This window comes from Capra hircus, chromosome 24, assembly GCF_001704415.2.
Source record: "Capra hircus breed San Clemente chromosome 24, ASM170441v1, whole genome shotgun sequence".
Lineage (NCBI taxonomy): Eukaryota > Metazoa > Chordata > Mammalia > Artiodactyla > Bovidae > Capra > Capra hircus.
Window position 1 is genome coordinate 43,661,926 of NC_030831.1, and position 22,943 is coordinate 43,684,868.

Genomic DNA, 22,943 nt, shown 5'->3' on the forward strand with positions numbered 1-22,943 from the left:
GTAACTAGGAACACATCCATTCTCACGACACAGACTTTCAGGTTCCAATCTGGGCAGCTTTTTAGTAGCCAGGAGGTAGTGAGAATTATGGGTTGTGTTATCAGCGTGTCTGCAGGGTTTTAAAATCCACATCCCCGCTCCTTTCTACCATTACGCCTCGGCCTTTTTAAACAAACTTTCTATTAGTGACATTGCAGTGAGTGTGTTTACACAGAGTCCTCCTGCCCTTCACCCAGCTTCCCTGACTTTGGTGTCTGACACCGCATCAGCTCACGGTGACTTGCATCACAGGCGCAATGCACACAGACTTGCTGGGTCTCATCATTGCTCCTACTAAACCCTCTCTGTTACCAGTGCTTAGTCATTCAGTCGTGTCCCACTCTTTGTGACGCCATGGACTGTAGCCCGCCAGGGTCCTCTGTCCATGGGATTTCTCTAGGCAAGAATACTGGAGTGGGTTGCGATTTCCTCCTCCAGAGGATCTTCCCAACCCAGGGGTCTAACCATGGTCTCCTGCATTGCAGGCAGATTCTTTACCATCTGAGTCACCAGGGAAGCCTAGACTGAATCCAATATTTGTGTTGTGTTCAGCCCCTGCTATGTTTTTTCCTCCAGCTTATCTTCGTCCTCTTATTACGGTAAAATTTCAAATGATGAATGTAGAGAAGAGCAGAGCATCTCAACTGGTTCCCCCTCTCGACTGTGACCAGCCTGTCGCTGGTTCACTTTTGTCCCCTGCAGAACTCACGTCCTGCTCGACGAACTGACCTTGAGCAGTGCCTGCAGCCTCAGCAGTGCCCTTCCCGCGTGTGCCTGGGGGCCTTGTGAGGTCGCTAAAGACCTGATGCTCTGCAGTCGCTCCTGTAACACCCTGAAGTGAGAACCGGGTTGGGTCCTTTCCTGCCTTCTTCCAGTTTCCAGGAAAAGTGCCCCGAGTGGGAAGTCAAGCAGAAGGGTTTACAGGCAGGTGCCCCACTCCAGAGCCCTTGCCACACTCGGCGAAATGCCAGTTCATGTTTCTTATTCAGCCTGAGCCCCTCCAGCTCCGTCTGACCTTTGCACAGAGCCTGACTTCTGTGCCCACCTTCTCCAGGTGCTCGGATGCCCCTGATATGACGTGCTCCTCTCCCCGCAAGAGCTGTCTGTGGGTGCTTTTCCCCGGTTATGGCTGGTACCTAATACAGACATCCTCCCAGGGCGTTATCTGGTACTTGTTAGTTGAGTGAATGAATGAACCACCAGCCTGTGCTAGTAAGCTGCTTCGCCCCAAGGTGGGGATAGCTAGAGAAGTCTCAGTGTTGGTCCCTTGGGGTTATTACATTTTAAGATGTTACAATTGCTTCACTGAGTTGTGGCATTTCAGGCTGAGGAGGAGGTGGGGTGCTTTTCTTACCGGTCTTCAAGTTAAGTTAGTGTTTGTATGAAAACTTAACCTTGGTGACCAAAGAAGGGAAATCGAAAAGAATGCTTCCTTTGGGCTTCCCTGGAAATGGGACCATCTGAGGGGACATGGGTCTTCCAGCGGGAACCATGCATGTGGATGGAGTAAGTCTGCTCCCCGTGAATAAAGCTTGACGAAGCCTGATGTGATTGCTGAAGCTCAGCTGCAGATGTGCATTCGTCCCCCTGTGGATGTTTACTGTGCTGGGGACCCTGGCAGCACCCCAGCCCTGTCCCGGCTGGAGGACTGGCCTCAGGAGGCCTTTGGCGCCCACCTTGCACTTAAGCAGACCCTGGCAGTGTTGCAGCCGTGGGCGGAAACCCGGCCTGGGTGGGTCCCAGTGACGAGGCCTGGCCTTTTCCCTCAGTCATCTGAAGCATCAGGAGGTCCTCATGGTGGATGCAGACACGTGTGTGCGCTCCTGTCACACGGTCCTCAGGGCACTCAGTCCACACCCCACAGGGCAGAGCCTGGGGTGATGGTGAGGCGTGTGGCAACCACTGAGTCATATGGAAACAGAAGCTGCGATGTGGGGGCTGGTGTGTGAGTCAGCTTGGGGGCGCTCTGGAGGGAAGGGTCTGCGGGGGGCCGTCCTTGCTCCTGGCACCCTCTCCGTGTGGTTGCATCAGGCTCTTCTGTTGATTTTGTGTCTTGGCATTTTGCTCACTTTCTAAACTGCTGTGCTGCCTGGGCTGTCAGAACTTGCCTATTAATAGGGTCCTGGGGATGGAGGGACCAGCCAGCATCTCCTCGGCAGCCCTGAGCTTGAACCCTTGGACAGCAAGTCTGTGGGGCTGCTGTGAGCGAGGTCCCACCTGCCTCAAGCACCTCTGGTGGCCTGGCACCTGCAGGTACTTCTCTAGGGAGCTGGGTGAGCTGGGGTGTGCCCTGGCACACAGCAGGGAGCCTCTCTTCTCTATGGGAAGCGTCAAGAGAGGGGCTGCCTGGGTGGGGAGCCCAGGTGTCACGCCTGTGCCGCAGCGCGCCTCCCAGGGTGAGGAGGTCGCTGAGACACGCAGCTGTTTGCCATGTGCACTTACTTGGAAACATCGCCCATAGATCTCAGAGCTGTTTGTTGTGTTTTCCTTAAACATTTCTCTTGTCAGAATGATGAGAAAATTGCCTGTGTGGGAACTCAGAAGTGCAAGTTTGTTAATACCTCCTTTGACAACGGAGGTCAAACTGCTGCTTTGTGTTCAGAGCAGTTTATGAGCTGTCACAAGTCACTTCCCGTTAAAAGTGCTGCCGCCAAGTGGAGGGGGTGGGGGTGGTGGGGGGACCTGAGCAGGCCTGGAGGCCCAGTGGGCACACGCCGCTAAGGGTCTTCGGCCGGTGAATTAAATGGTAAAGGGTGAGGTGGCCGGGTTCCTGTGGAAAAGCTGTTTCGAAAGTCTTTTCCCTTTTAGCAATCCCCAGAAGCCTGGTGTGAAGGTGCTAGCTGACCTAGCCCTTCTTTTGATGGCCACAGAGGGTCCCTCGCCGGCCTTTGCTCCTTTATGGCCCCCTTCGTCAGCCTGGCCTCCTGGTGGTGGACTTGCCCTGACCCACCCACCCAGCTGTTCATGGCAGGCAACTGCAGGATGGTGTTCTGCGGTCCAGAGTGTAGCCCGGGCCCTCGATCTGAGAAACCAGCCACTGCGTGGGGTGTTTTCCAGCACGGGTTCTCCATGGAGGCGCTCTTCCCCGCAGGGCACACCTGACGGTGTGGGGAAGACATCTTTGGTTGTCATAACTGGGAGGCAGGGGTGGGGCTGGCGTTGGGTGGGTGGAGACCAGGGAGCCTGCAGCTGTCCTCCTGGGCAGGGATGGTCACCCAGCCCCAGGTGTCAGCACTGCTGAGGTCAGGAGCCCTGCCACAGATGACAGGTGACAACAGTGGGTCACGGTTAGCGCACACGTGCCGGCTGGGCAGCAGCTGGCAAGACTGAAAGCTTGCTGGCAAGAGGGAAAGCTTCGGTGTCTGCTGTTACTCCTTGTTGTTCACTTAATATCCAGAAAAGAAACTCCATCGTCCCAAACCATCTCTTGTTTTTATTTTAAAATTTCTTATGTAATTTTTAAAGGGTACGCTCCATTTATAGTTATTATAAAATACTGGCTATGTTCCTTGTGCTATAAATACATCCTTGTAGCCAGTAGTTTTTACCTCCCCCCCACCCCCACCCCTATGTTGCCCCTGATAACAGACCACTAGTTTGTTTTCTGTATTGGTGATCCTGCTTTTTTTTCTGTTATATTCACTTGTTTGTTGTATTTTTTAGATTTCACATGTAAGTGAGGTCATACAGTGTTTGTCTTCCTCTGTCTGACTTCAAACAGATGTTTAAACATGAAGAGGGACGTTCAGGATATGGACTCGACCGTTTTGCCCTGAAGGTTAAATACTTTCTCACAGTTGCCTTTGCTTTCTTTTACTAGGTCTCTAAAAAGCATTTGTGATCTAATTACACCTTGTGGAAGCCTGAAGTTGATACATTTGTTTTTCATTAATTCAGTGTTTAGGCCAATCATCTTTCCTTCTGGACTTTTTCTGAGGCCCAGGTTTGGTCTCTCAAGAGAAGTATTCCTCTTTCCTTAGCTGGCTGGGCGCAATGGTGTTCCAAGGCAGGCAGAGAAAGGACTGGGCCAGAACAGTGGCCTTTTGACCTCTGTAACACAAGGTCCCAGAAAATGCCCTCTGAAGGAGACTCATAATTTGTGCAGAAAGGGCAGCTCTGTGGTGTTCACCCCCAGACAGACCCACGACCCCAGAGGGGTAGCAGTTCCTCATTTTATCCTCAGATCAGGATGACCGCGTGTTCCTGAAACTCGCTGTTGTTTTCCTGGAGCGCTTGTGTTACACAATCCCATAACATCTTCTTCAACAAAAGAGTATGCATAGTCTATGGCAACTTCCTAATTTCTGACTGTTGGGTAAAATGAAGTTTAGTTGTGAATGTCCCATGGCTGTAGCTCTGAGTAAGGGCCTTGGTAAAAGGAGCTGCAAGCCTTAGTATGTTCTGTGTGTCCTACATTGTTATATGCTTTTCATTCATTTTTTTCCCCAGTGTTTCTTTATCGTTTTCTGACTTTATATCCACATCATCGTTATTATCTATTTATATCAACCTTCTGTCTATCTATCAATCATCTCTGTCATCTTTATCTGTCATTTATTTCTGTCCACGTATCCTGTCTGTGTGCCGCTCACACAACTCAAGGGGTATTCATTCTGTCCTCCCCTCTAGGAGAAAAGGCTATATTTTATCTTCAGATACCTTCTAAGAGCACATGCTGATTTTGATCAAAGGTCACTGGTTGGCTGTTGAGTGGCCCCTGTGCCACAGCTAGTAAATGTGCCCTCTGCTGCCTCAGCTTCTTTCAAGCCCAACAGCAGATAGGTCCTCCTAGCTGGCGGCCCTTGACACCTGTGGACAGGCATGTTCTCAGCTCTTCTTTGCCCAGGACTCTGGCTGGGTCATAAAGTTTTACAGCAACTTGACCACATTTGTTCACAGCTGGGGTGTAGGGGTGCATGACAGTAGTGGCAGATGTGAGGTTCTCCGTGTAGCATCTTGGACTCAGCTGAGTATTTGCTGCTGCTGTTCTTTCTCCCACGATTTCCTTCCCTCTGCAAAGATATCTTTCTCTCCAGGACTTGCTCTGTGTTTTTTGACCTTCTTTCTCAGTGGACAGGAGTGGTTACCTGCCCATTGGCGTGAAGTCCCTCTGTCTTGTCACTTGACTGAGGAGAGCCCTTCATCCATAGATGGAATCTCCCTGGGGACCAGGAGCTCATCACCTTGATAGCAGCCCCTTCGAGGCCCATGCAGATGGGGTGAAACATGCCTGTGATTCCGGGCAGGCTGGCCTTCCTTCCACGTGGGCCGTTTGCAGGCACCACTGAGGCCACAATGGGCCTCCTCTTCTAGGCCAGACAGCTGGTCCTCCCCGGAGCTGTGAGGGAAGGACCCAAGCTGAAGACTGGACAGTTTCCTTACTCCGTGGAGTCACATCCTCAGAGTGGGCCTTGCTGCTCTTTAAAGAGAGAATATTTAGAACATGAGACACACCTGAATTTAATGATGAGTATAAAAACATTCTGTAAAGACAGAAATGAATACATATTTGTCATTGTTCAATTATACAGTGTCCTTCATGAGCGTAGCTAATTAAGAATAGACCTTTCCATACATATCCTGAGTTCAATAACTTGGGAAAATGACATTCTTAGGCAGAGAAGCATTTAACATGTATTAGACCCTGTGCTGTTTCCTTTCTGTTCAAAATTGGGGTGAGCATTAAGCATTGTTTCATACTTTTTTCTGCAGATGGCTACATTTGGATTGTGTCAAGTAATTTCTTTCTAGCCTTTCTCTTCTTCCAAGACTGAATCTGGATTGATTCCTGTTTATAAAGCTTCCCAAGATCCTTGCTGGAGACTGTAGCTGGAGAAGGCACCGGAGTGCCTTTCACACCTGTGCTGTTGTAGAAAAGCATTTAAAGTAAAATCTTTCCGAATCAGGAGCATCTCAAGGTAGCTTGTAACAGAATTTGAGGCAGACGTTGGCAGAGTTGTCTGTACAGTGATGTAGAAGCTCTCTTTTCCTGACCTAAAGCTGGGTCCCGAAGCCAGAAACCCAGACTTCTCCTGGCTCTGCCTTTTCCTCCCTGCTCATCTGATCCATCTTGGAGCCATTGAGTCCTGTGGTCGTAGTTCAGAGTATTCTCTCACTGGTCATTTCCATTCTTACTTGTAGGTAATACTTTGGCCACCTAATGCGAAGAGCTGACTCATTTGAAAAGACCCCGATGCTGGGAAAGATTGAGGGCAGGAGGAGAAGGGGATGACAGAGGATGAGATGGTTGGATGGCATCACCAACTCAATGGGCATGGGTTTGGGTGGACTGCAGCAGTTGGTGGTGGACAGGGAGGCCTGGCATGCTGCGGTTCATGGGGTCACAAAGAGTCTAACACGACTGAGCGACTGAACTGAACTGCGTTTGATTCCCAGTGTTTCTTGCTTGGATTCTGCAGTGATGTGGGGACAGACTGCTGTGCCTTTGACCTTTGGTTTTTCCTCCCCTCCCCGTGTGTCTTTTATGTACTTTAGAGAGAGGATCTCAGACTTCAGTGTGTGTAAGAGTCACTGGGAGGGCTCCTTAAAATGCAGTTTATGAACTGTCGGGTGTTCTCATATGTTCCCTGGTCTGGGATCCCAAAACAACTCGCAGCTGGCCATGCGGTCGCAGTGACCTGGCCTGAGACTCTGTCTCCTGGCCCCCTCCCACTGCTCCCCATGGTACCCTGTTTCTCTGGCACCATCCAACAGACCTTGCTCTTCCTGGCTCCTCTGCCTGGAGGCTGCCCTCGTCATCTGCTACATGGCTGGGTACCTCCTGGAGAGGAGAGTGCTCCTCTGGGCACATCTTCAGCTGCTGGAAGGTGTAGCAGAAATGAGCTTCCTGGGAAATGACACACTTGGGGCAGGGCAGGCCTCTGCTCTGCTTCTCCAGAGCAGTTGCATCATTGGGAAAGGTAAGAGGGCAACTGTCAGTCTTTTGGGGGACGGCGTGTGTCCCTGCTCAGTTGTGGGTTCTGTGGCAGCCCCCTGGGAAGGGTGGCCTGGTGTCAGCCTCGCTCAGCTGCCCCAGGGCCCCCATCTCCTCCCGCTTCTGACCTCCAAGCTGCCTGCCTCCCTCCCTCACATAGGTCAGTTTCATTTGGGTTTAGATTTTGGTTTCCAAATGTCGGTAATGTTTAAGAATTACTTAGGGGGCTTGTTGAAATGCAGATTTCTAGATCCCACCCTCAGATGGTCTGACCTGGGGAGCTGAGACCTGCCCAGTGCCGAGGAGGCCACATCTAGGCCCCAGCGAGTGGCCCTTACACAGACCTGCTGCTTTCTCCCTTAGGATCCAGAAGCACAAAAGGCTGCTTTACTACAGAGACTGGAGAGGCTCTCTGAGGGCAGGACGTTTGTTCCATTCTTCTGCTCAGATAGTCTTGGGGACAAGTGCCTGCCGCAAACTGAGAAGGGAATCTGGTTTTCGCCTTTGTTGTGTTCAGAGGCCGAGAGAGGTGAGGTGGAGTCACCTCATCTTCCATGTCCCCGCCAAGGTCTTGGTGAGAATCTGCACGGTGTCCATGGTAGTTCAGTTCAGTTCAGTCACTCAGTCGTGTCACACTCTTTACAACCCCATGAATCGCAGCACGCCAGGCCTCCCTGTCCATCACCAACTCCCGGAGTTCACTCAGACTCGCGTCCATCGAGTCAGTGATGCCATCCAGCCATCTCATCCTCTGTCATCCCCTTCTCCTCCTGCCCCCAATCCCTCCCAGCATCAGAGTCTTTTCCAATGAGTCAACTCTTCGCATGAGGTGGCCAAAGTACTGGAGTTTCAGCTTTAGTATCATTCCTTCCAAAGAAATCCCAGGGCTGATCTCCTTCAGAATGGACTGGTTGGATCTCCTTGCAGTCCAAGGGACTCTCAAGAGTCTTCTCCAACACTACAGTTCAAAAGCATCAATTCTTCAGCGCTCAGCCTTCTTCACAGTCCAACTCTCACATCCATACATGACCACAGGAAAAACCATTGCCTTGACTAGATGGATCTTAGTCGGCAAAGTAATGTCTCTGTTTTTCAATATGCTAACTAGGTTGGTCATAACTTTTCTTCCAAGGAGTAAGCGTCTTAATTTCATGGCTGCAGTCACCATCAGCAGTGATTTTGGAGCCCCCCAAAATAAAGTCTGACACTGTTTCCACTGTTTCCCCATCTATTTCCCATGAAGTGATGGGACCGGATGCCATGATCTTCGTTTTCTGAATGTAAGGGGGAGGCAAATAGCAGCTCCTCAGGCTGCAGTTCTCAGTCATGGAAGTGGCTTCTGGAGTAGCAGTCTTCAGTTATACCTGTACTTGCAGAAAGCCCCAACAATTAAATGTATTTGAAACATTTTCTGCATATGATTATGTAGAGTCATACACTTTCATTTATTTGAATTAAAAAAAATTTTTTTTTTTGCTGTGGTGTGTCTTTGTTGCTGCTCATTGGCTTTTTCTAGTGAGTGGAGGCTACTCTCTAGTTGCTGTGGGTGGGCTTCTCATCCCAGTGCTTCTCTTGTTGCAGAGCACAAGCTCTAGGTACATTAGCTTCAGTAGTTGTAGTACACTGTTGTGCTACTAGTTGTCCCATGGCATGTGGGATCTTCCCAAACCAAGGATCAAACCTGTGTCCCCTGTATTGCCAGGTGGATTCTTATACAATCAGCCACCAGGGAAGTCCATGCACTTTTAAATTATCAAGGAATGCGTGTTACTTTTGAAAACTGTACTTGCAGCCCCTGGAAGCATATATGTGTGTGTGTGTGCGCGCGCACATGTGGCCTTGTTGCACGGCTATCACCAAAAGGTGCTCTGTCTCTCTTGTTTGCAGGCAGCAGCACTGGGTTTCCCCCATCACACAGGATGGGATTTGAGAGGAACAAGGACAGTTTTCTCAGCAGCATAAGAGTTTCCAAGGGCGGCCTACGCATGATAATTCACTTTCTAAAAACAACCTGTGCAGCTCGCGTGCCTCTGACGCTGCCTCTGTGCTCAGACCTGGCTCCTGCTGTCTGCAGCTCGAGAAGAGCACCCTCCCTTCATACTTGGTGTCCCTCAGCCTCAGCCCCTTCTTCCTTGGGGTCGGCTCTGGGGAGGTTGGGGTCAGGTCCCCCCAGCCCCTTGCGAGTGGCAGTGTCCTGCAGCTGTGCTGGGGCCCCGGGAACGGCTTGCCTTGGACTGTGAGTCACTCTCCCTTTTTAAGTGTTAAAGTATAGTCGATTTACAATATTGTGTTAGTTTCAGATGTACAGCATAGTCTTTTGGGGTTTTTTTGTTTGTTTTTGCGGATTATATTCCATTATAGGTTCTTACAAGACTGTGGCTTTAATTCCCCTTGCTATACAGTGAATCCTTGTTGCCTACCTATTTTTTGTATAGTATGTAACAAATTTACGGTTATCAAAGGGAAAGGGGAAGTGCGGAAGGAACAGATTAGGAGTATGGGATACAAACTAACTGTCCTTTCTGAGCTTGGGTTTAGGTCACAGGCAGATCAGGGCATTCTTTCCTCAGGCTTTGTATTCTTGTACTTTTCAAGCCGAGCCCACTGCCACAGTGATCTCTGTCATTTTCTTTGTCAGTGGCAGGGTGTTCTGTGAATGGACTGCAGACCAGGATGACTCCTCACCCTTCCGCTCAGTCTGTTCCTCTCCCTGGGCCCCAATCTCCTCCAGGTGGGGGCATCTGGTCCCTTCCTCTGGCTTTCAGCTCTTAGGTCGACTCTTTTCCCTTCCTCTCCCCTCTCCCTTCTGGTCCTGGCAGCCACTGGAACCGGGAAGGTGGCTGATTGTTTTTGTATTATGTCTTTTGATTGTAATAATTTACCTTCTCACAAAAATTCCAGTTATTTGAATTTCCCAACTGTTCGGGCTCTGGCTAAGTGGGACTTAATTTCACCTGACGATCTGAAAACTTGGTGCTTATTGACTATACTGTTGAAGATGCTGAGGAAGAGGTTGAGGAAGGGAGATATTTTGATAAGTCAGTAGATGCAAAATGTTATGCTTTCAAAACAACTCTTCCTTCTGGTCCTTTGGGGCTGAAGCATCCCGCCCACATCGCATTCTGCCCTGGGCTTCATTGTCTGTGACTAGCCTTGTGGGCTGAAGTCACTTCCTGATCTGTCTCCCCTCCCCTTATCTGTATCATTCATCTTAGCTTTTACTGCTTTGTTAGAGGCAAAAGTAATGCACAGAGTGTAACTCTAAAACGTTTAGGAGCTATGCAGTATTATATTGTAAACCTGTATAAATTCTAACAAAGTTAGTGGTTTGGAAGGATTTTCAGGAGAACTCTGTCTAAAACGTAGTAAATTCCTTAAAATAACTGAACTTTGGCTTATAACAAGGTCATTGTTTGGCAGCATTCATGTTTTTAAAGCTTTCCAGAACTCAGAGAAGGAAATGATTCTGAGACAATGTAGTGATTAAAAAATAAAACTAATAAATTAACATTTTCATTGTTTGCCAATGATCGATTTTCTTTCTTCCAAAGTTTTACCCCACATTCTGAATAAATTAAACCACGTGAAGAACTAGAAGATTAGCTTTACTTTTTTTTCTGGTTGAAATTGGTTTTGCAGAAGTGGAAATTTGGCAGCAAGTATGGAAACTAGCAAATCAGTTTACAGTGTTCTTTGCTTTCTTTAATGAAACCTGAAAGAATGAGGAAAGACTCCATGGCATCAAACAAGAGAAGACTAAATTGTGTATGTTTCCTGAAATTTTATTTTTACCCTTAATTATTCAGTAGCATGTAGAACAATATGTCCAGACTCTAGTTGGCTAGTAGTTGCCTCCAAGTGGGTAGAATTTCAACTTCAGTAGTTATTTTTTGCTGATTTCATGGAGATGTTGGGAAATATTTTCTAAGAATAGTCTAAAATGAAGAGGAATGTGGTAATTTAAGAAAAAACTGTAACCAAATGGAATATAAGTAGTTGGCTGATGACCAACCAGACATTGACCTCTAATGAACTTGACCTCTAATAAGGTGGTGAAACCATGGATGTATTTTCAGTTAAAATGATTAATTAACATGGGATTGTTGAGAGCATCTATATTTCTTTCACATGAAATGGGGTAGATGGATGTTTCTTTGAACACTGGTTGCCTCATCAATATACGTGTTCCAGCCTGCTGCAGCTCTCGTGAGCGCGTCTGATGGAACGTGGCTTGCATATAGTGTATCTGAGTTGCAGTGTCAGATAAACATGTTTTATTGACTTCTAAATAAAATGTCTCTCTTCATCCTTGGGCAGTTTATAGGTTTCTACACTGGGCCTGGCCCTGCCTTTGAGTTGAGCTCCTGTGTTCTTTCACTCCCTCGCTTGGGTGCTGACCTTCACTTTGCCCAGGTGGCCCTTCCCTTACCCCAATGGTGGCTCCTGTCAGCTGAAGCCAGCGTGAACACGCTGCAGTGTCACCTGAATACCTGCTGTCAAGCAGGTGCTCTCTGCTGAGGAGTCTGCTGATAGACTTAAATGTTGAGAATTACATGAGGCACTGTCACGACTAAAATGATCTTGAATTTAATTTGCTTCTTCATGCTGGTTTGGACACCGTTAGGACTTCCTGTTGGAGAAGGAAATGGCAACCAACTCCAGTATTCTTGCCTGGAGAATCCCATGGATGGAGGAGCCTGGTGGGCTACAGTCCATGGGGTCACAAAGAGTTGGACACAACTGAGCGACTTCGCTTTTCAGGACTTCTGTATCTCTGGTTGCTATGGCAGAGGCTCAGCATCTGTATGAATAAAGGTGGAGAGAAGCCCACAAGACGATGGCTCCCAGGCCCCCACTACTTAGTCTGTTGATGGAGACTGTGGCCACCACTGAGGGTGGAAGAGTCTGGTTTTGCCTCTTCCCATGGCTTCAGCATCTGACACAGGGCCTGGGTGTTGGAGTCTGGAAGCCCATGTGGAATGAAGGCCCCTCCTTCCGCTTGAGTCAAAGCCAGTCGCTACAAATGTGCAGGAGCCCTGGGCCCACCACCCCTCTGACCTTGTCTCTGGGACCCTTGTCCATGTTCACTGTCCAGCACCTGTCCTTGTTCTGGAACCTACCCCCAAGAAACTCCTGTCAAATCCTGGCCTCCTTCCAGCCTCAGGGGGATGTGCTGGCTCACCCTGTCTGCTGGCACACGTGCTTCCATGGCACCTGCGGGCTGGATGCTGGTCCAAGGGTTAGGGGTTTGGGTGAGCTTGGCTGCTCTTGGGTTCCTGCCTCCAGTCTCTTCCCAGTGTTGAGTGTTCACTTCCTCCCAGGACCAGGCACTTGGCTAGTAGGAACAGCTCTCTACCAAGAACTGGGTCTCTATTGGATGTTAACTATTAATATAGGTTGTTAAAAACTGAGGACAATTTTCATCTTTGGCTTCTGAAAACTGGTCTTGACATTGATGGGGCTTGCTCGTGTCTGTCCTGTTTCCCCTGTCATATTTTGGGTTTTCAAGGAACTAACAATCTAGGTCCTCCTTATTTTCTGAGAGTACATGGCAGGAAGTTTGGGATGTTATAACGGGTCTTCTAAATGCCACTGCTTCTCCAGCCTGAGTTGAACTTGCTGTGCGCTTGCCCGCCCTCCCCTAGCCTTTGAGGGTCCGGACTTTGGCGCCTACACAGTCCATAGCATCTGCATTTGGATGTGAGTGAGGCTGCTGTACGGAGGACACTGGATGAGAGGCCCTTCCAGGAGGAGCCACAGGCCGACAGGGAGGCTCCAAGGCAGAGAAGGGCCTTGATGTCCTGCAGTCCTCATTATGCTTGGTGAGCTTTTCTGTAGGCTTTGGGCTTTGCCTTTTTTTCTTCCCTTGAGTTTGGAAATCAAGCTGCTGGGGCTGGGATGCCAACTCCCCCCAGAACAAGGGGACTGATGGATGAAGGGCCAAAGGCAGGAAGATGAACAGTTTGGGTGGAAACAGGACTCAGACCCATCTCTTTTCAATTTCTTATGCTGTGACCTCTACTCCAGCACACTTTGTGACCTTAAAGATATGTAAAGTGAAAGTTGGAAAAAGTCTGCATTCTGAGGGGGGTCTGCCGCTCAAAGTCACGTTCAAGGGTCAGGTCAGTTGTAGCAGTAAACTCACCATCTTGGACCAGAACATCTCTTAAAGGAAGCCAGTGTCTTTTCTGACATTTCCTTAAGGTGCTTTTACTAGGTTTGCCGAAAACTCGTGTTCTCCTAAGTTCAGTCGCTCAGTTGTGTCTGACTGTATGTGACCCAATGAACTGTAGTATGCCAGGGTTCCCTGTCCATCACCAATTCCTGGAGCTTGCTCATACTCAAGTCCATCGAGTCGGTGATGCAATCCAACCATCTCATCCTCTGTCCCCCTCTCCTCCTGCCTTCAATTTTTCCCAGCATCAGGGTCTTTTCTAATGAGTCGGGTCTTTTCTAATGAGTCGGCTCTTTGCATCAGGAGGCCAAGTATTGGAGTTTCAGCTTCAGCATTAGTCCTTCCAATGAATATTCAGGACTGATTTCCTTTAGAATTGACTGGATTGATCTTGCAGTCCAAGGGACTCTGAGAGTCTTCTCCAGCACTATAGTTCAAAAGTGTCCATTCTTCTGTGCTTAGCTTTCTTTATAGTCCAACTCTCACATCCATACGCGGCTACTGGAAAAACCATAGCTTTCACTATACGGACCTTGTTGGTAATGTCTCTGTATTTTAATAGACTGTCTAGGTTTCTGTTCTCCTGCTGCCAAAGCCTTTGACTGTGTGGATCACAATAAACTGTGGAAAATTCTGAAAGAGTTGGGAATACCAGACCACCTAACCTGCCTCTTGAGAAATCTGTATTCAGGTCAGGAAGCAACAGTTAGAACTGGACATGGAACAACAGACTGGTTCCAAATAGGAAAAGGAGTAGTCAAGGCTGTATATTGTCACCCTGCTTATTTAACTTATATGCAGAGTACATTATGAGAAATGCTGGGCTGGAAGAAGCACAAGCTGGAATCAAGATTGCGGGGAGAAATATCAATAACCTCAGATATGCAGATGACACCACCCTTATGGCAGAAAGTGAAGAGGAACTAAAAAGTCTCTTGATGAAAGTGAAAGAGGAGAGTGAAAAAGTTGGCTTAAAGCTCAACATTCAGAAAAGAAGATCATGGCATCCAGTCCCATCACTTCATGGGAAATAGATGGGGAAACAGTGTCAGACTTTACTTTTTTGGGCTCCAAAATCACTGCTGATGGTGACTGCAGCCATGAAATTAAAAGATGCTTACTCCTTGGAAGAAGAGTTATGACCAACCTAGATAGTATATTCAAAAGCAGAGACATTACTTTGCCGACTAAGGTCCGTCTAGTCAAGGCTATGGTTTTTCCTGTGGTCATGTATGGATGTGAGAGTTGGCCTATGAAGAAGGCTGAGCGCCGAAGAATTGATGCTTTTGAACTGTGGTGTTGGAGAAGACTCTTGAGAGTCCCTTGGACTGCAAGGAGATCCAACCAGTCCATTCTGAAGGAGATCAGCCCTGGGATTTCTTTGGAAGGAATGATGCTAAAGTTGAAACTCCAGTACTTTGGCCGCCTCATGCGAAGAGTTGACTCACTGGAAAAGACTCTGATGCTGGGAGGGATTGGGGGCAGGAGGAGAAGGGGACGACTGAGGATGAGATGGCTGGATGGCATCACTGACTCGATGGACGTGAGTCTGAGTGAACTCTGGGAGTTGGTGATGGACAGGGAGGCCTGGGGTGCGATTCATGGGGTCGCAAAGAGTCGGACACGACTGAGCGACTGAACTGAACTGAACTGGCTTTGAAACATTACATCTCTGTCTAGGCCCCGCAAGCTTCCATCTTAATGGCCTTTAAGCCTTGGCTGCACGTAAGCAAATAAGTGCGCACCTACGTGTGCGTCATATGCGTGCGCGCGCCCTTGTGTGCGTGCGTGCTTCCCTGAGTCCCTGCGTACTGTGTGCATGCTTGTGTGCGCATGTCAGAAGCTCAGCCCGGCCGCCACGTGAGCTGTTGCGCGACTTTGCAGTACTGCATTGCCCTGGCGGCTCTTTGGCCTGGTTCCCTCACAGGTGGTTCTGGCCTGTGTAAAGTTGAACGGTGGAGCTTCTGAATGTTTCGGCCCGAGGCAGTTGGGCCAGAGCGAGAGCGGAAAACCGTCTGGTTTCCTGTCAGGCCGTAGGCCGTTCACTCGGAGAGGCCCGACCTTCCTCAGCAGTTGGCGTTGGCCGAGAGCCCGGCCTGTGCAAGGGCCACCTTGGCTGGACTTGTAGGTGGTGGCGGTGGGCAGTGAATGGCACCACCCAGGGCCGTTTGCACTGGAACGCTCAGCCCCGGGGAGAAGGCGACCATCGCGGGGTCCGGGGACCAGAAACCTGGTCCTGGGTCCGTTAGTCCAGCTGCCCATGGGGTCTTCCAGGGCCCGAGCAGTTGGGAAAGGAGTGGTCTTCTGCTTCCCTAGTCCCTCAGTAACTGGAGCCTGCAGCTACTGCTGATGGCTGAGACCCTGCCCCCGCACGGGGGTCGTCCTGTTCTCAGGGGCCCCTTTTCCAGAGGAGCCGCTGCCAGGCCTCATACCAGCCTCAGCCTTCCATTTTACGTTAAAGAGAATTCACCGAGGTTGTGCAAGTTAAGAATGGCTGTGGCTCTGCATTTGCCGGTGGCCCAGTGGTTAAGCATCCCCCTTCAACGCAGAGAATGCCTGTTCAATCCCTGATAGGGGGTTGGTACGAAGATCCCATATGCGGGAGAGCAGCTAATTCCATGTGCCGCAATGAATGGAAGCCGCACACAGCAGTGAAGATCCCACGTGCTGCAACTAATGCCTGACCCAGCCAAACAGATATTAAAAAGGACATGGCCCATTCCTCGGTTTCTCCCATGACTTGAACCTTGTGCCCTTCTGTGCCCCCTTCATGTACGAGGGGCCACGGCGGCCTGCTCCTCTGCAAGGGTACCTAAGCCCTGCTTTGCACCGGCTCCTCGGCAGCCCCCAGCCGCAGCCTCTGCTTGCTAGAAATCAGAGGTCAGGAGGTGGACCCGTCCTCAGGTGCTCAGCATCGGGGGTGGTTCAGGAGGACCGCTGCCAGACTTTGTGTGAGCACATGTGCTTATTAATTCTCTTAAGTGAACCGCCCCTCTCGAGGCTTAGTTTCCTGGGTGGGGGCATGTTATTCATGTTCAGCCTTCTTTCTCCGAAGCATTGAGCTTTGTGTGGAGCTGTGCTTTGTGGGAAGAAGGAAAAGACCTGCACTTACTAGAGTTCAGGGTGCAGGGAGCTGGGTGTGTTCTGTCCTCTGGGCCTGGTACTTACTCTGCCTGAGGTGGGAGGATGGCTCGGTAACCCGGGGTTCCCTGCTGTGGATCACTGGCTATTTTTACATGTAGAGATAGGCCCAAGAGAGTTAGTTTTGCTGAGATGTAATGAGTTTATTGAAACTCTCTGCCTTGTTTGTCATGGAATTGGTGTTTTGAGTTTTTCTTGGCTTTAGTGTGCACATTCTGCTGCCTAAGAGGTTGAGCACCAGGGATAAATCTTGGAAATAATGTTCAGATTTATTGAGTGGTTTATGAGGGAGTAAGAATATATAATAAGATCCTGAATACAGATTTCGAAAGGGTATGATGTGTTTCGGTGATGAAAGAAGTTTTAATTTTGTACTTTCTTTAGTAATTTAACTGACTTGAATGTTTTGAAATCTCCCGTTTTTATACTAGTTCTTTCGAAATTTAAAATAGATACAACTTGAGTAACAATACTCTTTGTAATAAAAAACTAATTTTAATCTCAAGGATAGCAGAAACTGGATGATTTATGCATTCAACTTTTAAACAGTCTTGCTTAAAAAAATTACAGATCATCAGTTAAAAAATGATCTTAAAGAACCTTTGAAATAGGTTGTCATGAAGTTGACAGTAGTGTTTTGTTTCAGATTTAGAGTCAGGGCATTGAACCTACTCAGGTTTTTCCATTTTGGTTGGGGATGAATATGTATACAAATGGAAAATTAAGAATGATTCTGACTTTGGAAATTTTCTTAGCGATTTTTTTTTGTTTGTTTGTTTAACATTCAGCTAATAGCTACATGCCCAAGAACTGGCAAGGATATTTGGCAAAAATGGTAACTATGGAGCAGAACTACTAAGTAGTGACTCAGGTTCACAGGTAGAATGAAATAACCAGTCCCAAAGAAATTGTCCATTCATCGTTTGGAGATAAGACATTATGCTCAGTGTCTTCCACCTATTTTGAAGTTAATTTTGAGGCTCTGAGTTCTGCTCTGAAGGATTGCACAAATTCTATTGCTTTGGCCTTATTGTAGTAACAGGAGATTGACAAATCATAATCCTTTTAATTTGGCTTTCAGTTCAGTTCAGTCGCTCAGTCGTGTCCGACTCTTTGCGACCCCATGAATTGCAGCACCCCAGGCCTCCCTGTCCATCACCAACTCCCAGAGTTCACTCAAACTCATATGCATCGAGTCTGTGATGCCATCCAGCCATCTCATCCTGTCGTCCCCTGCCTCCAATCCCTCCCAGCATCAGAGTCTTTTCCAATGAGTCAACTCCTCGCATGAGGTGGCCAAAATATTGGACTTTCAGCTTCAGCATCATTCCTTCCAAAGAACACCCAGGACTGATCTCCTTTAGAATGGACTGGTTGGATCTCCTTGCAGCCCAAGGGACTCTCAAGAGTCTTCTCCAACACTACAGTTCAAAAGCATCAATTCTTCAGCGCTCGGCTTTCTTCACAGTCCAACTCTCACATCCATACATGACCACTGGAAAAGCCATTGCCTTGACTAGATGGACCTTTGCTGGCAAAGTAATGTCTCTGCTTTTCAGTATGCTATCTAGGTTGGTCATAACTTTTCTTCCAAGGAGTAAGCGTCTTTTAATTTCATGGCTGCAGTCACCATCAGCAGTGATTTTTTAGCCCCCCAAAATAAAGTCTGACATTGTTTCCACTGTTTCTCCATCTATTTGCCATGAAGTGATGGGACCAGATGCCATGATCTTCTTTTCTGAATGTTGAGCTTTAAGCCAACTTTTTCACTCTCCTCTTTCACTTTCATCAAGAGGCTTTTTAGCTTTTCTTCATTTTCTGCCATAAGGGTGGTGTCATCTGCATATCTGAGGTTATTGATATTTCTCCCCGCAATCTTGATTCCAGCTTGTGCTTCTTCCAGCCCAGCATTTCTCATAATGTACTCTGCATATAAGTTAAATAAGCAGGGTGACAATATACAGCCTTGACTACTCCTTTTCCTATTTGGAACCAGTCTGTTGTTCCATGTCCAGTTCTAACTGTTGCTTCCTGACCTGCATATAGGTTTCTCAAGAGGCAGGTTAGGTGGTCTGGTATTCCCATCTCTTTCAGAACTTTTCACAGTTTATTGTGATCCACACAGTCAAAGGCTTTGGCATAGTCAGTAAAGCAGAAATACATGTTTTTCTGAAACTCTCTTGCTTTTTCGATGATCCAGAGGATGTTGGCAATTTGATCTCTGGTTCCTCTGCCTTTTCTAAAACCAGCTTGAACATCTGGAAGTTCACGGTTCATGTATTGCTGAAGCCTGGCTTGGAGAATTTTGAGCATTCCTTTACTAGCATGTGAGATGAGTGCAATTGTGTAGTAGTTTGAGCATTCTTTGGCATTGCCTTTCTTTGGGATTGGAATGAAAACTGACCTTTTCGAGTCTTGTGGCCACTGCTGAGTTTTCCAAATTTGCTGGCATATTGAGTGCAGCACTTTCACAGCATCATCTTCCCTTATATAAAAATGAGTTTCATTCTGAGAACATACTTATAAGTCCCATTTGTTTGTAAGTCCAATGAAGTTAGCTTAGGTACCCACCAATTAGCTATATAGAACTGTACTGTAGTAGGTTTACAATACTTTTCACACAAGTAATATTCAAAAAACATACAAAAAACAAGCACGAAAGTAAAACATTTTTAATCTTACAGTACAATACCTTGAGTACAGTAGTACAATACAACAGCTAGCACACAGAGGCTGGCGTCAAGTGAAAGGGCAACAAGAGGTACTGGTTGGAGGAGGGGTAGGAGGTGGGAGATGGTACAGCTGAAGGATCATTGGCAATGGGAGATGGAGGGCAACCTGCAGTTTCACACCTGATGTTGCTGGAACGCGTGTTTGTGTCTTTGAAAGTTCACAACTTGAAGGTTTTTATGTAGGAGACTTAACTGTATTTTAAAAAAATGTTAAAGGCCTCTCATGTGCCATATATTCTTCACAAGCATGATGATACCAGGGTGATTGTGATTTGCATTCTTGCCTGCAAAAAGCTCAGACTCAAATAGGAGAAATGAGTTTTTACTTATGGATGGATGAGGCAGGTATGGAGAGCTGTTTTGATTTGGTAGTTGTATGTGCATTTAACATATGCATATATTATAGACTCCTATGTTTAATTAGTAAGTTAAATATATTTACTGTTGCTACAAAGGAAATGATGTAAACTTAATAACTTAAAGTGACAACTGCATGTTATTTCATGATTTCCATGGGTTGGGAGTCTGGGAATGGCTTAGCTGGTTTTCTACTCAGGATCTCAGAGATTGCCAACAAGCTTCAGCCCAGCTGTGTTCTCTTCTGGAGGCGTGAGTGGGGCAAGAATCCACTTCTAAGCTCATTTAAGTGAACAGGTTAAATTGTAGCTGTGGGTCCTTGTAGCTGTAGGTCTGATGTTCCTGTTTCTTTGCTGGTTGTCAGCTGGTGACCGTCCTCAGTGCCTAGAGGTCCCTGTAGTTCCTTGCTGTGTGGCCCCTCAGAGGCCCTTCAGAGATGATTGCGCATTTCTTGAGAGCTGCAAAGGGAGTCCCTCAGTTTCTATTAATAGCAGGCTGACATGGAGTCTTAAGTGAAACCAGATCAAGGGAATGACATCTGTTTGCTTTTGTCATGTTCTGTTGGTTAGAAGCAAGTCATGGATTCTGCCAACACTTATGAGGAGGGAGTTATACAAAGGTGTGACCCCACTGCAGTCACCTTAGAATTCTATCCACCACATACATTTCTGGTTATTCCACTGACTTGTGTTCCCAGGAAATCAGCATTTGAATCCCAGGAAGACTGACAGGAGCAGTCTCAGTTGAGGAATAAAACCATCATCAGAAAAGTCAGAAGTGGGTTGTTTTCTTCTCTCAGTGAGTAGAAGGCAGGAGAGAGTGTCTGTAGGTTCACAGTATTGGTAGGAAGGAGTTACATAAAACTAAAGGGGTGTTTGGCTTATGTGTTCAGGGTGAATGTCCACAGGAATCTCACAGGGTCCTTTGGCTGGATACAGTCATTTTATATTTGAATGTCTTAGTCTTGACTGATCACTCAGGAGTGCCATATGGCAGGAACATGCTTTAGGGGGCAGGTCTCCTGCTGCGGCACACAAGCTAGACAGATGGTGGCTTATTCACCCTTGGATGGGAATGTAATCCCACACGTTGGCAGGCTGGGTGCTGAGAGGTGCCTGTGCCCTTTGAGACAGAGCTGACTGAGTTGACCTGGAACTACTTTGTCAGGCGTTAGGTGGTCACCTGATGTGACCTGGAGTGATGTGAAGGACAGTGTGCTCATCAAACTGGGAGGAGGATGCTGGTGACAGATTGTGTGAACTGGAACTAGACAGTCGGGAGTCTGTCCTGCCAGCAGGGTGGAGGGCAGAGGTGAAGACAGCCTTGAAGACGCGAATCTTGGAAGTTAGCACATTAGCGAGGTCTCTGATGCTGGGAGGGATTGGGGGCAGGAGGAGAAGGGGACGACCCAGGATGAGATGGCTGGATGGCATCACTGACTCGATGGACGTGAGTCTGAGTGAACTCCGGGAGTTGGTGATGGACAGGGAGGCCTGGCGTGCTGCAATTCATGGGGTCACAAAGAGTCGGACACGACTGAGCGACTGAGCTGAACTGAACTGAAGCATGGGTCATTGTTGCTTCCACAAAATTAGACCTGTTTCAGTGGAGGAAAAAGGTGCAGTCTGTTTCCTTTACAATTAAGGATCATTGATCCATGTAGTTGACAGATACTTTGGGTTCATAAGCTACAGCCATATTTAGGATCTCTAGTTAAAACCTAGTCCAATAAAGACGTTGTCCATTATATATGTTTGCGACCTGTCATTGAAGAAAAGGCCTGTGACTTTGAAGAAACAAGTCTGTGTCCTTTGATTGGAGACTGAGAACCTGATGGCCCTGTGGCTGCTGAAGAGCTGTTTGGGGGAGTTTATCCCCAGTTCATGCCATGTACCCCAGATTGTGTTCTGGGGGCTTCTCTCTTCCTTCTCTTTATTATTTGATGCTTGTTTTATTCATTTTGGTGTTTGTGCCTTTTGTTGTGACAGTCCTCTAGTATTTTGTTAAATTATTATTATTTTTTAAATTTTATTTACTTCTGGCTGTGCTGGGTCTTTGTTGCTGTGCAGGCTTTTCTCTAGTTTCAGTGAGCAGGGGCTGTTCTCTAGTTGCATTGCGCAGGCTTCTTATTGAGGGGGGTTTCTCTTGTAGTGGGGCACACAGGCTTCAGTAGTTGTGGCATTGGGCCAGTAGTTGTGGCTCCCGGGCTTTAGAGCACAGGCTCAATAGTTGTGGCGGGTGCATGGCCTTAGTTGGTCTGTGGTATGTGGGATCTTCCTGGGTCAGGGATTGAACCCATGTCTCCTGCATTGGCAGGTGGTCTCTTTACCAGTTAGTCACCAGGGAAGCCCCTAAATGGGCATCTTTTTTTTTTTTTAATTTATTTTTTGAGGAGTTATAGATTATTATCCCCATTTGGATTTTACACCTCTATAAGTTCATGTATGTGCATGCTCAGTGCAACCCCACAGAATGTAGCCCAGCAGCTCCTCTGTCCATGGAATTCTCCAGGCAAGAATACTGGAGTGGGTTGCCATTTCCTTCTCCAGGGTAAATGGGCATCTTTTAAAAAAAGTTTATTTGACTGCCTTGAGTCTCAGTTGTGGCACGTGAGATCTTGGTTGCAGTGCGTAGACTCTAGTTGTGGCTGGCAGGCTCCAGAGTATGGGAGCTCTGTAGCTGCACTGTGCAGGCTTAGTTGCTCTGCAGCATATGGGATCTTAGTTCCCTGACCAGAGATTGAGCCCGCTTCCTCTGCATTGAACGGTGGCTTCTTAACCACTGGACCACCAGGGAAGTCCTCTCTAGTATTTTTTGGAATTTGGGGGATGGTTCACTAAGGGAAGCCAAGAAATGATTCACTGAAATTCTTAATTTTTCCTTTCAGCAGTTCATGCTCCACGTTGGTAATATCAAAGTGCTCTCTCCTCTTTGGACCGTTTTCAGGAACTGACATCAGTTTTCATATAGCTTAAGCTTAAAAAGGTGAGTAAAGCTTGAGATTCTTCTCTTTGATAATGTTTGTGAGGCAGAGCTTGTCACACCACTGACTGTTATGAGATAGTGTCCCTCTTAAGAATGTGGTCCCAACTCTGAGGTGCAAAAACTATTAATATCTTCCCAGTGTAACTGGGATTAAAGGAAAGTTGCATGGTATCAGAGTAAATGGGACTTTTTCTTTTTTGTTTAATACCCAAGTATTACCAAGTATTATTCACAGTGGGCTGTGAATGTATATAAAATATTTCTAGATTTACTAGACTATCTGAAGAAAAATAATAATCTTGCTATTCAATTTGTCTTTATTGCTCCACGTGAGCATTTAATACTCAGATGTTTAAACACATTTAAGATTGATGAGAAGTGGGATTCTTTCTTTCTCATTCTAAATTCTTTGTTTTGCTTGGTTTCCACCTTTGTAAAATGGAAATAATACTGAGATTGCCGTGGGACGTGAGGAGCCACCGTGCTTCCTATGGCACCTGGCGGGTGGTACACTCAAAACGGCTACTGTAGCAGCCATTGGGCAGGTTTTCCTTTCTCTGTGTTGGCGTGATCTGTACTG

The 22,943-nt window shown here is 47.4% G+C and overlaps 1 protein-coding gene across 1 annotated transcript in view; it reads left to right on the forward strand.

Annotated features, from left to right (window-relative positions):
* The window catches only part of LDLRAD4 (low density lipoprotein receptor class A domain containing 4), a 160,890-nt gene that overhangs the window by 14,655 nt on the left and 123,292 nt on the right, over positions 1–22,943 (forward strand). The window contains 1 exon segment of the mRNA XM_018039377.1: positions 22,266–22,363. The gene's annotated coding sequence lies outside the window, so the exon portion shown is untranslated.